This window comes from Thalassophryne amazonica, chromosome 17 (genome assembly GCF_902500255.1).
Source record: "Thalassophryne amazonica chromosome 17, fThaAma1.1, whole genome shotgun sequence".
Taxonomy (NCBI): Eukaryota; Metazoa; Chordata; class Actinopteri; order Batrachoidiformes; family Batrachoididae; genus Thalassophryne; species Thalassophryne amazonica.
The window spans coordinates 37,778,245-37,791,823 of NC_047119.1; the positions used below are offsets into that span (position 1 = coordinate 37,778,245).

The following is a 13,579-nucleotide window of genomic DNA, read 5'->3' on the forward strand; positions in this document are numbered from 1 at the left end:
AAAGACTGAGTGACCGTCAGATGGAGAATAGTGAGGGAAGCCACCAAAGCACTCATGGCAACTCCAAAAGGTCATTCCTTGTGAAATTAACCTATTTAATAAAGTGAAGAAAAAAAAAACAGTTCATCCTTTAAGATTTGATTGATTTTTGTATATTTTGTGGGTAGTGGGTCAAAGTGTACCAATTAATGTTTAATATTTAACTAAAATATATGTACATGTTCATTCATGTTTGTTTGTTTTTTTTTTGTGAGTGATGTACTTACATGTTGCATTTGTGCTTTGAAATAAAGATAGTGTTAATAAAACTCCTATATTGTTAGTGTGTTTTCCATGCTGTACCGTCACGCCGCCGACAGATGGCGTAGTTCTGCCTGCCTCATGGCTGCCTGTTAAATTTTCTTCGACCGTGTTTGAGTCCTGACGGTTTTTACCTGAAGCTAACAGCGGTGCATTTATTTGTGGATTTTTGTGGATTACTGCAAAGAAAAGACACACTGTTAATTCTTTATAACGGACAGCAGGCTGGTGTTCAACACAGAGGTGAGTTATGGTGGTTTTTTCCCAGTTAAATGTAAACTTTCGGTGCCTGCTGGTGACTCGTTTCTCATGTTTGGACATTCCGAGCTTTAAAACGCTTTCACGGTTCTCTCTCACTTATCACCCTGAAAAAAAAGACGTGACAGATTGTTGACCAGGTTATTAGAGAGTAACGTTCAAGGTTGTTCATGCGGTAAAACAGATTTATAACATATGTGTTTAGACATAGTAAAAAAGTTACACATTCTGAGCACAAATGGACAAATTTATAAGCTGTAAGTCAAGTCAGAGTGCTTTAGCAGTAGCATTTCAGTAATAATATGTTATAACAAACTATAAGTAACTATCCTGAAGCAAAAAAAGCTAGAAAGGCACTCATGAGAGTACATCATTCCTACTAGAGGTGGGCGGATCGATCCTAATATCGATAATATCGATACCAACGGTGGTATTGATATTGAACGATCCTTGTGTAAAAAGATCGATACTCAAGCTTTTTTCTCTCCCACATGCACTGACTGCTATGCATGCAGACTCATCAAAGTCTACTCTCTGTAAGCAGCGCTGCGCTGTCACACAACACGGAGCAGCACACCTTTGTATTGTGTTTTGTCAGCCCTCTACCTCAGGAGATTTTGTTTTAAGTTGTGTTGAGCGATATTTTTTTAAACAAAAATGTTGATTGTGATAATAAATATTTTGTTGTCACGTACAATGTTTGGTGAAATTCTATCCTTTGTCTTTTGGATCCTTTGGATCTATGAAGCTTAAATATGAAAAAGTATCGGTATCGGCGATACTGGGCCTGTATTTACTTGGTATCGGATCAATACCAAAATTCCCGGTATCGCCCACCTCTAATAATTAATTATCCTAAACCAAAAAAAGCTAGCTCATGAGAGTACACCATTCCTACTCAAAGATCATTAGTGGTATGTTTATATAAAGCCTGAATAGATCCTTGTCATTTGATTGGTGGTTTGTATGTCACATGATATGGATCATTCATCCCATTTGCATTGTGTTCCAGGACCCGTGCAAATTTGGTTCCATTTACAGTGCAATTTTGCTTCCATATGTTTTGTACCATTGCACGGCGCTACCACCACACACGCTTACACTCACAATGACGGCACTTAGCTTAAAAACAAACATGGTGGGGTTTGTTTTATTAACGGTGCTCATTCTTGTAACACACACACAAAAATCGAGTATGCTGTAAGCCATCTAGAGGCATTTACAGTAGGGCTGCAGCTATCAAATATTTTTGGAATCGAATATTCTAGCGAATATTTTATCGATTAATCGAGTAATCGGATAAAAAGTACCTTTGTGTTTTTAAACAATATCAGTAGAGGCAGGGCTCTCCCTAAGCACTGGCACAATGTTTCTGTGCCATCATGCAGATTTTTAAGTTTAGGGTGTTCCCCCTCTCTGTTTTGCCAGGTTATTAATTTTTTCATATTAAGAGTTTTAGAGCTTTGCCAAACCATAAGCCCAGGCAGTCTGTGAAATTTTCAGTCTGCGGACAGTGCATTCTTTTTTCTTTCTTATTGCGTATTTCATTTGTACTTTTTATTACTGTGATTTATTCAGTGTTTAGTGTATATTTCTACATGCCATACAGAGTGTAGCTCAAACCAAAGTCAAATTCTTTCTTTTCTGTGGATACTTGGCGAATAACACAGCCTTTGAAAAACAGCTGTGGATTGCAGCGTTTCCACAAAAGCTGCCCTGTTGATAAAAACTCTTACCTAATCTGAATTAAAGCTTTTTTAAATTAAACATGACTCATTAAAGTGCGCGTCCTTTCGCTTCATCTGCGGAGGTGGAGAACGGCTAGTGGAGCCAAAACGTGTTGTTTTTGTAAATATATACAAATACACTGCTTCACTTTAAATGCATAATAAGTCAGTTTCAGATGATCCGCGTGGACCCTTTCTCTTAAAAGGCTTATTTTACTCAGCGTGTGGCTTTGCAAACTTGTAGCATCGCCTGCTACATTGATTAGCACTATGGTCTTCTTCTGTATTTTCTGTGGGAGCGTTACAGCGCCACATACAGGCCTGGCATATGTACTACAGCTTTAAACGAAGCCTCAAGGCAAAGAATTTCCCTCGAACAGTTTTTGTAATCGAATTATTCGAATTACTCGATGAATCGTTTCAGCCCTAATTTAGAGTATTCACTGGGACATCTCTACCTGAAGTACAAGGCTGTCACGATTTTTTGCTGGACTGAGGAAAGCAGACGGCAGTCTGTACATGAAGAAGTCAATACACGGCATCAGGTACAGACTGCTTCGTCAGGATTGTTAGTTGTTATATAGAACAAATAATGAATTTTTTTTTTCATTAATGCAATGGAAAGAATATTTCATGCGGTGACAGATGGACTGTTCCATTCAACGAGGCGGAACATTCATTATTTGTATATTGTACCATGGCACGCAAGCACCCACACACACACACAAAAAACACATTTTTATTTTGTTTATAGTGGATTTTATAGATTGATTGATTTTGCACACCGGAAATGTAGCTTTTGTTTCTTTCTTTTCATTTGGTGGCGAACATCATTTTAAGTGCTAAAAGAGTCTTGTTACGCAGAAATCTAACAGAAGTGTTATTTATTTATTTATTTACGCATGCTTCTGGTTCAGTAATCTCTATATATTATATACTGTAGGTGGACAGGTTGGTCAATTGACCAATCAACAGAAACCCAGATCGATTGATTAAAAGATAAATTACACTTTTTTGATCACCACGTGGAAATTTTACTTTTCACCATGTGCAAGCATATAAAATAATTCGAAGTTATGAAAAATGAAAATAAATAAATAATTAAATAAACAGGCAAACCCAGACAGAATACTTTACTGTGACTGCACAACCCGAGTCAAAAGAATCTAGTTTTCTTATGAACTGTTTTTACACTTTTACAACACTTGCACTCTGCAAAATATTTCTGTCTCAATCATCGGGGGAAAATAATCAAGTGACTCTTTTCAGATCAATCATGCAGTAGAATTTTTGCATAAGATAGCATGCTATTGAACCGAGCTGTTCCATTTTACTGTAACTGATTCATTGCTGCCTCAAAAGGTCAGTGGGAGCAGTGCTACAACTAGGGGCCTGTTGGGAAAGTGTCGGTACACGGACCCACAACAGGGGGCGCAAAGGAACGGACAATGGAGTAGGTAAAATAACAACACTTTACTGTTGTGAATGTGCACAACAAATACAACAGATTACAACAATAGATCAGCATCAATTCACAAAGGTGTCGTGTGGGCAGGCTCGAAGATAGGAGACACCTGTCCAAAGCAGAACCGGAACCACACGATTTCCTCCGCCACCAGACCCCGGGAATACTGGAGCCGCCAAGTCCCGAACTCCCAGGTGGCCACTGCCTCCGCGTGTCGGACCTGGTACTGCTGGCGAGGAACAAAAACACAATTAAAGGTGGGCGCGTTTGCACCCAGTAATCCGCACGGCAGGAAAGCTACCTCCACCTCTCGTTGGAAAAAAGGTTCTGTTAATCACTCACAAAATCACAAAAGGTTACTGTCAAGCAGTCAGCTGAGAATATTACCTTCCAGGTAGAACGATATCTCGGCAAAGAGGTGGAGACGTCGTCCTGCTGATGTACCCCTGCTGATTGGTAACAGCTGTTGCAGGTGATGCGTGACAGCTGTCACCCTAGCTGCTCCTGTGAGGCGGCTGCGCCCTCTGGTGCCTGGAGCCCGCACTCCAGGCAGGGCGCCCTCTGGTGGTGGGCCAGCAGTACCTCCTCTTCTGGCGGCCCACACAACAGGACCCCCCCCTCAACGGGCGCCTCCTGGCGCCCGACCAGGCTTGTCCGGGTGGCGGCAGTAGAAATCGGCCAGGAGGGCCGGGTCCAGGATGAAGCTCCTCTTCACCCAGGAGCGTTCTTCGGGGCCGTACCCCTCCCAGTCTACCAAATACTGGAAGCCCTGGCCCATCCTACGGACATCCAAAAGCCGGCGTACAGTCCAAGCCGGCTCGCCATCGATGATCCGGGCAGGAGGGCGGCGCCGGACCCGGAGTACAGAGGGGTGAGGAGTGATGAGGTTTAATCCGGGACACATGAAACACAGGATGGATCCGCAGTGAGGCCGGCAGCCGAAGCCTCACTGCGGCTGGACTGATGACCTTCAGGATCTTGAATGGGCCGATGTAACGGTCCTGTAACTTGGGGGAGTCCACTTGGAGGGGGATGTCCTTTGTGGATAACCACACCTCCTGCCCAGGCCGATACGCAGGGGCCGGGGTCCGCCGACGGTCTGCATGGGCTTTTGCCCTCGTCTGGGCCTTTAGCAAAGCAGAACGGGCGGCACGCCACACCCGACGGCACTTCCGCAGGTGGGCCTGGACCGAGGGCACACCGACCTCTCCCTCAACCACCGGAAACAACGGGGGCTGATACCCCAGACATACCTCAAAAGGGGAGAGGCCGGTGGCTGAAGACACCTGGCTGTTATGGGCATACTCGATCCAGGCCAAATGGGTACTCCAGGCCGCCGGGTGTGCGGCAGTCACGCAGCGCAAGGCCTGCTCCACCTCCTGGTTTACCCGTTCTGCTTGCCTGTTGGACTGAGGGTGGTACCCGGACGAGAGACTCACCGTGGCCCCCAGTTCCCGGCAGAAGCTCCTCCAGACTTGCGAGGAGAACTGGGGACCGCGATCGGAGACGATGTCTGTTGGAATCCCATGCAGCCGGACGACGTGGTGGACCAGGAGGTCCGCTGTCTCCTGGGCTGTTGGGAGCTTCGGGAGGGCCACGAAGTGGGCCGCCTTGGAGAATCGGTCCACTATCGTGAGGATGGTGGTGTTACCCTGGGACGGCGGGAGGCCCGTGACAAAATCCAGGCCGATGTGGGACCAGGGGCGATGAGGCACGGGCAGCGGCTGGAGTAAACCTGATGCCCGGCGATGGTCAGCCTTGCCCCTGGCGCAGGTGGTGCAGGCCTGGATATAATCCCGGACGTCGGCCTCTAGGGACGCCCACCAGAAGCGCTGCCGGACAACTGCCACGGTTCTTCGCACCCCTGGATGACAGGAGAGCTTGGAGCCGTGACAGAAGTCCAGGACTGCAGCCCTAGCTTCTGGTGGGACGTATAGTTTGTTCTTCAGCCCAGTTCCGGGGTCCGGGCTTCGTGCCAGGGCCTCCCGGACGGTTCTCTCTACGTCCCAGGTGAGGGTGGCCACGATAGTGGACTCCGGGATGATGGGTTCTGGTGGATCCAACAACTCCGCTTTGACTTCATCTTCATCAAGGCATCCGATCTCTGGTTCTTGGTCCCGGGACGGTAGGTGATCCGGAAGTCAAAACGGCCGAAGAACAGTGACCAGCGGGCTTGCCTGGGGTTCAGCCGCTTGGCGGTCCTGATATACTCCAGGTTCCGGTGGTCAGTGAAAACCGTGAATGGCACGGACGTTCCCTCCAACAGATGTCTCCACTCTTCAAGAGCCTCTTTCACCGCAAGGAGTTCTCGATTGCCGACGTCATAGTTCCGTTCGGCCGGTGTCGACCTGCGGGAAAAATAGGCACACGGGTGAAGGACCTTATCAGTCTTCCCGCTCTGGGAAAGCACGGCTCCTATCCCTGAGTCAGAGGCGTCCACTTCAACCACTAACTGGCGACTAGGATCGGGCTGCACCAGAACGGGTGCAGACGAGAAGCGCCGTTTCAACTCCTTGAATGCGGCATCGCAACGATCCGACCAGGTGAAGGGGACTTTTGGTGAGGTCAGGGCTGTCAGGGGGCTAACTACCTGACTGTAGCCCTTAATGAACCTCCTGTAGAAATTTGCAAAGCCGAGGAACTGTTGCAGCTTCCTACGGCTAGTGGGTTGGGGCCAGTCTCTCACCGCCGCAACCTTGGCCGGATCAGGAGTGACGGAGTTGGGGGAGATGATAAACCCCAGGAAGGACAAAGATGTGCGGTGAAACTCACACTTCTCGCCCTTCACAAACAGCCGGTTCTCCAACAACCGCTGCAGGACCTGACGTACATGACGGACATGAGTCTCAGGATCCGGAGAAAAGATGAGTATATCGTCTAGATATACGAAGACGAATCGGTGCAGGAAATCCCGCAAGACATCATTAACCAATGCTTGGAACGTCGCGGGGGCGTTTGTGAGGCCGAACGGCATGACCAGGTACTCAAAGTGACCTAATGGGGTGTTGAATGCCGTCTTCCATTCGTCTCCCTTCCGGATCCGAACCAGGTGATACGCATTTCTAAGATCCAGCTTAGTAAAGATTTTGGCTCCATGCAGGGGGGTGAACACGGAATCTAATAATGGCAACGGGTATTGGTTGCGAACCGTAATCTCATTCAGCCCTCTGTAATCAATACATGGACGAAGTCCGCCATCTTTCTTGCCCACAAAAAAGAAACCTGCCCCCATCGGGGAGGTGGAGTTCCGGATCAGCCCGGCAGCTAATGAGTCCCGGATGTAGGTCTCCATTGATTCACGCTCAGGTCGTGAGAGGTTGTACAGCCTGCTGGACGGGAACTCAGCGCCTGGAACCAAATCAATGGCACAATCGTACGGACGGTGCGGGGGAAGGGTGAGTGCCAGATCCTTGCTGAAGACATCAGCAAGATCGTGGTACTCAACCGGCACTGCCGTCAGATTGGGAGGGACTTTGACCTCCTCCTTAGCCTGGGAACCGGGAGGAACCGAGGATCCTAAACACACCCGATGGCAGGTTTCGCTCCACTGAACCACCACCCCAGACGGCCAATCGATCCGGGGATTGTGCTTTAACATCCATGGGATGCCCAAAATCACGCGGGAGGTAGAAGAAGTTACAAAAAACTCAATCTCCTCCCGGTGGTTTCCAGACACCACCAGAGTTACTGGTTGTGTCTTGTGTGTGAGTAAAGGGAGGAGGGTGCCATCTAGTGCCCGCACCTGCTATGGCGAAGGAAGCGCCACCAGAGGGAGCCCTACCTCCTTTGCCCATCTGCTGTCTAGCAGATTCCCTTCTGACCCCGTGTCCACCAGTGCTCGGGCTTGAAGGGTTAAATCCCCGCTCAGGATTGTGACTGGGAGTCGTGTGGCAATTTGTGTGTGTCTCACTTGAATGTCTTGACCCCCCCTTAGCCCAGTCTCTAAGGGTGAGTGTTGACGTTTTGGCCGTTTGGGGCAGTCTCTCTGTGTGTGCTCTGTTGAGCTGCAGAGAAAACACTCTCCACGGATCAGCCTCCCCATTTTGGCCCTGTGCGTTTCCCTAACAACGTCACCAGGGGGAGTTGTTGCCCCACAAAGCGCTGCGGCTGTGGAGCGTGGGGAGGGCGGCCCCTTTTCGAACCCGGAAGGGAGAGGGGCGGCGCGTATCCGGTCACGTCCTTCGCCTCGCTCCCGACGGCGTTCCTCTAACCGATTGTCTAATCGTATAACGAGATCAATAAGCCCGTCTAAATCCCGCGGTTCGTCCTTGGCCACCAGGAGCTCCTTCAGGACCAACGACAGTCTGTTTACGAAGGCGGCGCGGAGGGCAGTGTTATTCCAGCCGGACCTCGCAGCCGCGATGCGGAAGTCGACTGCATAAACAGCTGCGCTCCGGCGCCCCTGTCTCATTGACAGCAGCACGGCTGAAGCGGTCTCTCCTCTATTTGGGTGATCGAACACCGTTCTGAACTCCCTCACAAACCCATCATATATCAGAAGGAGCCGTGAATTTTGCTCCCAAAGCGCTGTAGCCCAAGCGCGTGCCTTGCCGCGAAGCAGATTAATGACATAAGCTATCTTACTAGCATCAGTCGCGTACATGACGGGACGTTGTGCGAAGACGAGCGAACACTGCATAAGAAAGTCCGCGCATGTCTCCACACAACCTCCGTACGGCTCTGGAGGGCTTATGTATGCTTCCGAGGAAGGTGGGAGGGGTCGTTGAACGACCTGTGGAACGTCCCTGTTACGCACAGGGTCGACAGGAGGGAGAGCCGCAGCAGCGCCCTGAGGGCGCGCTTCCACCTGCGCGGCGAGAGCCTCCACCCTGTGGTTAAGGAGGACGTTCTGCTCGGTCATTAAATCCAACCGAGCCGTGAAAGCGGTGAGGATCCGCTGCAACTCACCGATCATTCCTCCTGCGGACGCCTGTGCGCCCTGTTCTTCCATTGGCCGTTCAACAGCCGGTTGACGCCCCTCGGGATCCATGACGCTGGCCGAGATATCCTGTTGGGAAAGTGTCGGTACACGGACCCACAACAGGGGGCGCAAAGGAACGGACAATGGAGTAGGTAAAATAACAACACTTTACTGTTGTGAATGTGCACAACAAATACAACAGATTACAACAATAGATCAGAATCAGTTCACAAAGGTGTTGTGTGGGCAGGCTCGAAGATAGGAGACACCTGTCCAAAGCAGAACCGGAACCACACGATTTCCTCCGCCACCAGACCCCGGGAATACTGGAGCCGCCAAGTCCCGAACTCCCAGGTGGCCACTGCCTCCGCGTGTCGGACCTGGTACTGCTGGCGAGGAACAAAAACACAATTAAAGGTGGGCGCGTTTGCACCCAGTAATCCGCACGGCAGGAAAGCTACCTCCACCTCTCGTTGGAAAAAAGGTCTGTTATCACTCACAAAAATCACAAAAGGTTACTGTCAAGCAGTCAGCTGAGAATATTACCTTCCAGGTAGAACGATATCTCGACAAAGAGGTGGAGACGTCGTCCTGCTGATGTACCCCTGCTGATTGGTAACAGCTGTTGCAGGTGATGCGTGACAGCTGTCACCCTAGCTGCTCCTGTGAGGCGGCTGCGCCCTCTGGTGCCTGGAGCCCGCACTCCAGGCAGGGCGCCCTCTGGTGGCGGGCCAGCAGTACCTCCTCTTCTGGCGGCCCACACAACAGGGGCCGACCGATTATCGGCCAGGCAGATTATCGGTGCTGATATTCAGCATTTTTGCAGATATCATATTGGCCAATTATAGCGGCCGATATCATGTTTATTTTTCTCAGCACTGCATGTAGCGACTCACTGGTCCCCAAGTTCCACCTTCACGCATTCATTTTTAAAAGAGATCGCCATTTAGTGACTTCAGTGTTCCACGCTGTGAGCTGCAGCTGAGAGAGCTCTGAGAAAGCTGCGTCTCTCTCCCGCTACAGGACTCTGTTGAATTTCAGTTCAGAGTTGCAGAAAGAAAAAGTTTCATACGAATCCTTCTTTAATCCAGAGCTCATCCTATGTCTGTGGGTGCTGTCACATTCAGAAATTAATGGTTTATTTTACAGATTAAAGGCTTTGTGTTTCTGAAAAGATCCAGGAAGAGAGAAAAGACTGATCCTGGCTTTGAGCTAAACAAGGAGTGAGTGGAGGGGGTGAGGTGGTGATGAGAACGGGGGGGGTCATTCATTTTCACAAAACATAACAGTTAATTTTCTTGGAACTGTTTAAAAACTGTACAGACTGTTTAGAAATGAGCACCTTGTGTGAACAGCGGACTTTAGCGCTAAGCTGGGTAAAGTAGCTAATGATCATAAACAGTCATCTTCAGCACACAGCTTCATGTTTATGAAACGTAGAAGTGTGAAAAACTATGATGCAGAAAGGTTTTCATCCAAATTTTGTCCTTTAACCCTATTCAGGATTTTAGTGAGCACAGTATGGAGAAAACAATTGTCATGGGGTCCAATGGACCCCAAATGTCCTGAATAGGGTTAAAAAACAGGTTGGACAGTGAAAATCAAGTTCAGCTCTTGTTCAAATAAGACAGTTATTAAAGGGGTTATGTTGTTAAAATAAAAAAAAGCAATCCTTGTAAAAAAATGTTGAAGGGAATTTTTTTTAAGTAGTTTTGAAGAAGAAATGCTTTGTGCACCCATGCCACCCAATATTTATGTGTTTTTAACCTTTTAAATGTTATTTATGACCTGCGCATAGCATAAAACACAATAGAAACATGAAATATACATCATATTTAAGTTAAATTGCCTGAAGTTGGTTACAAAAGATAATAAAAACATCTAAAATTACATTTATTTATTCCACTTCACAAAGGCCTGTTGATTTTGATTTAACCTTTATTTAACCAGGTAAGTTATTAAGAAAAAAAATCTTATTTACAATAACGACCTGATGGATAGGGAAAATACAAAGGTAAATCACAAATGTGGCTCAAACAACACAGACAGTAACATATATATAAACATGTAATAGACAATAACATTCTCAGTCATAAAAAAATTGCAATTCCAGTTGATGTTTGAGAAGTTCCCATCATATGGAGCTAATGCTCCCTGACATCAGACACTGAGGGGCCATTACCCCATATCTCTCTTTAAAATATCCCTGTTGTCTGGTTTGTAACAAAGTCCCGCCCACAGCACTGCTTGATTTATTAGATGTCACATGTTCAGCCTGTCAGTGCTGAAGCCTGCGGTCCCACAGACTGGCATAGAAGAAGATAGCAATGTGCAGACTGGAGCTGTGTCGACTGTATTTATTTAATTTTTCATTTGTTCAACTTCATAACTTCATCACTCCTACACAAATGAGTGTAGGAGTGAACGGCCAGATCACAACAAAATTTTAAAATTCTCTGATGATACAATCATTTTGAGTTTACTAACATCAGGTGAGAGTCCGTCCATATACTTGGATGAAATAGACTCCTTTCATTCATGGTGTGTGAGGCACCAATTGACTCTTAATGTTGTAAAAACTAGAGATGTTCTTTGACCCCAAAGGGCTGCTGTTCCATGACCCGGTCATCATTGGAGGTAGTGAGATAGAACAGGTAGAGTCTTTCACATACCTTGGTGTCTATGTGGACTGTCTTCTCAAGTGGAATGTGCATGTGGATTTTTTTGTGCTGCAAATTGTCCCAGAGGCATCATTTTTTAAGAGGACTCGGACTGTTTGGTGTGAGTTCAACAATATTGGCTTCTTTTTACAACGCTGTGCTGGAGAGCCTAATAAGATATGGCATGGTAGCCTGGTTTGTCTCTCTTACTGTCCAGAACAAATCCAAAATTGAGAAACTAGTTTGATACACCATGAAAATTATTGGCAAGAGAGTGTATCCCTCTTTTAAAACTATTTTCGAAACCTCGGTCCTGGCGCAAGCTAAAAACATTCTTAAGGAGCCTTCCCATACGCTTTTCAGCGAATACGAGTTCTTGCCATCAGGGAGATGGCATCAGGCTGTCAGGTATAAGAGTAATAGATTTAAAAATTCCTTTGTTCCTTTGTCTGTTACTCTTTTGAATAAATCTGGATAGTACCTACAGACGCATTACTGGACATTGAAGGGTCTCACCGAAGACTATCTAATTTTAACTGTTTCCTGTGTTCCCATAATTGTATATTATGTTGTTGTATGATTGTATGTGTTTTTACTATTCTAATCACAGCATTGCAAGCCCAAGACAATTTTCCCTTGGGACAATAAAGTTAACCTTGAACCTTGATAATGCTATTTGTAGCTCCTTGCACTTTTTTGGTGAAGGTAGTGTTGAAAGTTGCTGTGACTTAAACAATATGCTGCAAAACATTGAAACAAAGCTTTGTATTAAAAGTGTCTTATACTACATTTTGACACCTTGTTGACACATTTTATTGCTGGTAAATATCAGCCTCAAACAAGGGCGCAATTTAGAACTAGAAATTGGGGGGACAAAATGCTAGGCCCGCAGGGCCGAAGCCCATAGGCCGGGGGTGTGGGAGCCACTTTAGGCCCCCAGAAGCCAATGGTTTCTAAGCTCAGATGCATTTTGAGCATCCAGAACAGTAATTTTAATGTTTTGAGAAGACCATGGCTTACTACCGACAATGCGGGCTGCCCTTTGTCACCGTTTCTGTTCATTATTTTTATGGACAGAATTTCTAGGCGCAGCCAGGGTGTAGAGGGGGTCTGGTTTGGGAACCACAGAATCTGGTCTCTGCTGTTTGCGAACGATGTGGTTCTGTTGGCTTCGTCAAATCAGGACCTTCAGCGTGCACTGGGGCGGTTTGCAGCCGAGTGTGAGGTGTCCGGGATGAAGATCAGCACCTCCAAATCCGAGGCCATGGTTCTCGACCGGAAAAAGGTGCTTTGCCCTCTTCAGGTCGGTGGAGTGTCCTTGCCTCAAGTGGAGGAGTTTAAGTATCTCGGGGTCTTGTTCACGAGTGAGGGACGGATGGAGCGTGAGATCGATAGACGGATCGGTGCAGCGTCTGCAGTGATGCGGTCGCTGTATCTGACCATCGTGGTGAAGAGAGAGCTGAGTAGGGGGGCAAAGCTCTCGATTTACCGATCGATCTACGTTCCGATCCTCACCTATGGTCATGAGATTTGGGTCATGACCGAAAGAACGAGATCGCGGGTACAAGCGGCCGAGATGAGTTTCCTCTGCAGGGTGGCTGGGCACTCCCTTAGAGATAGGGTGAGGAGCTCGGAGTCGAGCCGCTGCTCGTCCATGTCGAAAGGAGTCAGTTGAGGTGGCTCGCATCTTTTCCGGATGCCCCCTGGACGCCTCGCTGGAGAAGTGTTCCGGGCACGTCCCATTGGGAGGAGGCCCTGGGGAAGACCCAGGACATGCTGGAAGGATTACATCTCTCGGCTGGCTTGGGAACACCTTGGGGTTCCCCCGGAGGAGCTGGTGGAGGTGTGTGTGGATCGGGAGGTCTGGGCGGCTTTGCTTGAGCTGCTGCCCCCGCGACCCGACTCTGGATAAAGCGGAAGAAAATGGATGGATGGATGAGAAGACCATAAAGTGGACACCATTTGACTTATGCAATTTGAAACTGTGGATATAAGTACTTTATTCTGAGAATAGCCAGCATTAATTTTATTAACATCTTGGTGTAAAACCAAACCTTGCCGATAATCGGTATCGGTCCTTAAAAATCCATATCGGTTGACCCCCAGTTACAATTGTGTCACCACGATGGCGTAGGAGCTCTCCGTCAATCAGGGGCCAATGATCAGTGAAGAAATTAATGGCTTTGTGCTATTGCATCATTATGCCCATCACTCATGTCACATTTAAAGCAACAGGTGCAGAAGCAAT

At 47.6% G+C, this 13,579-nt stretch overlaps 1 protein-coding gene across 1 annotated transcript in view; it reads left to right on the plus strand.

Annotated features, from left to right (window-relative positions):
* Positions 1 to 408: 408 nt before the first annotated feature.
* The window catches only part of ghrb (growth hormone receptor b), a 42,936-nt gene continuing 29,765 nt past the window's right edge, over positions 409 to 13,579 (plus strand). The window contains exon 1 of the mRNA XM_034191983.1: positions 409 to 543. The gene's annotated coding sequence lies outside the window, so the exon portion shown is untranslated. The remainder of the gene's footprint in view (positions 544 to 13,579) is intronic.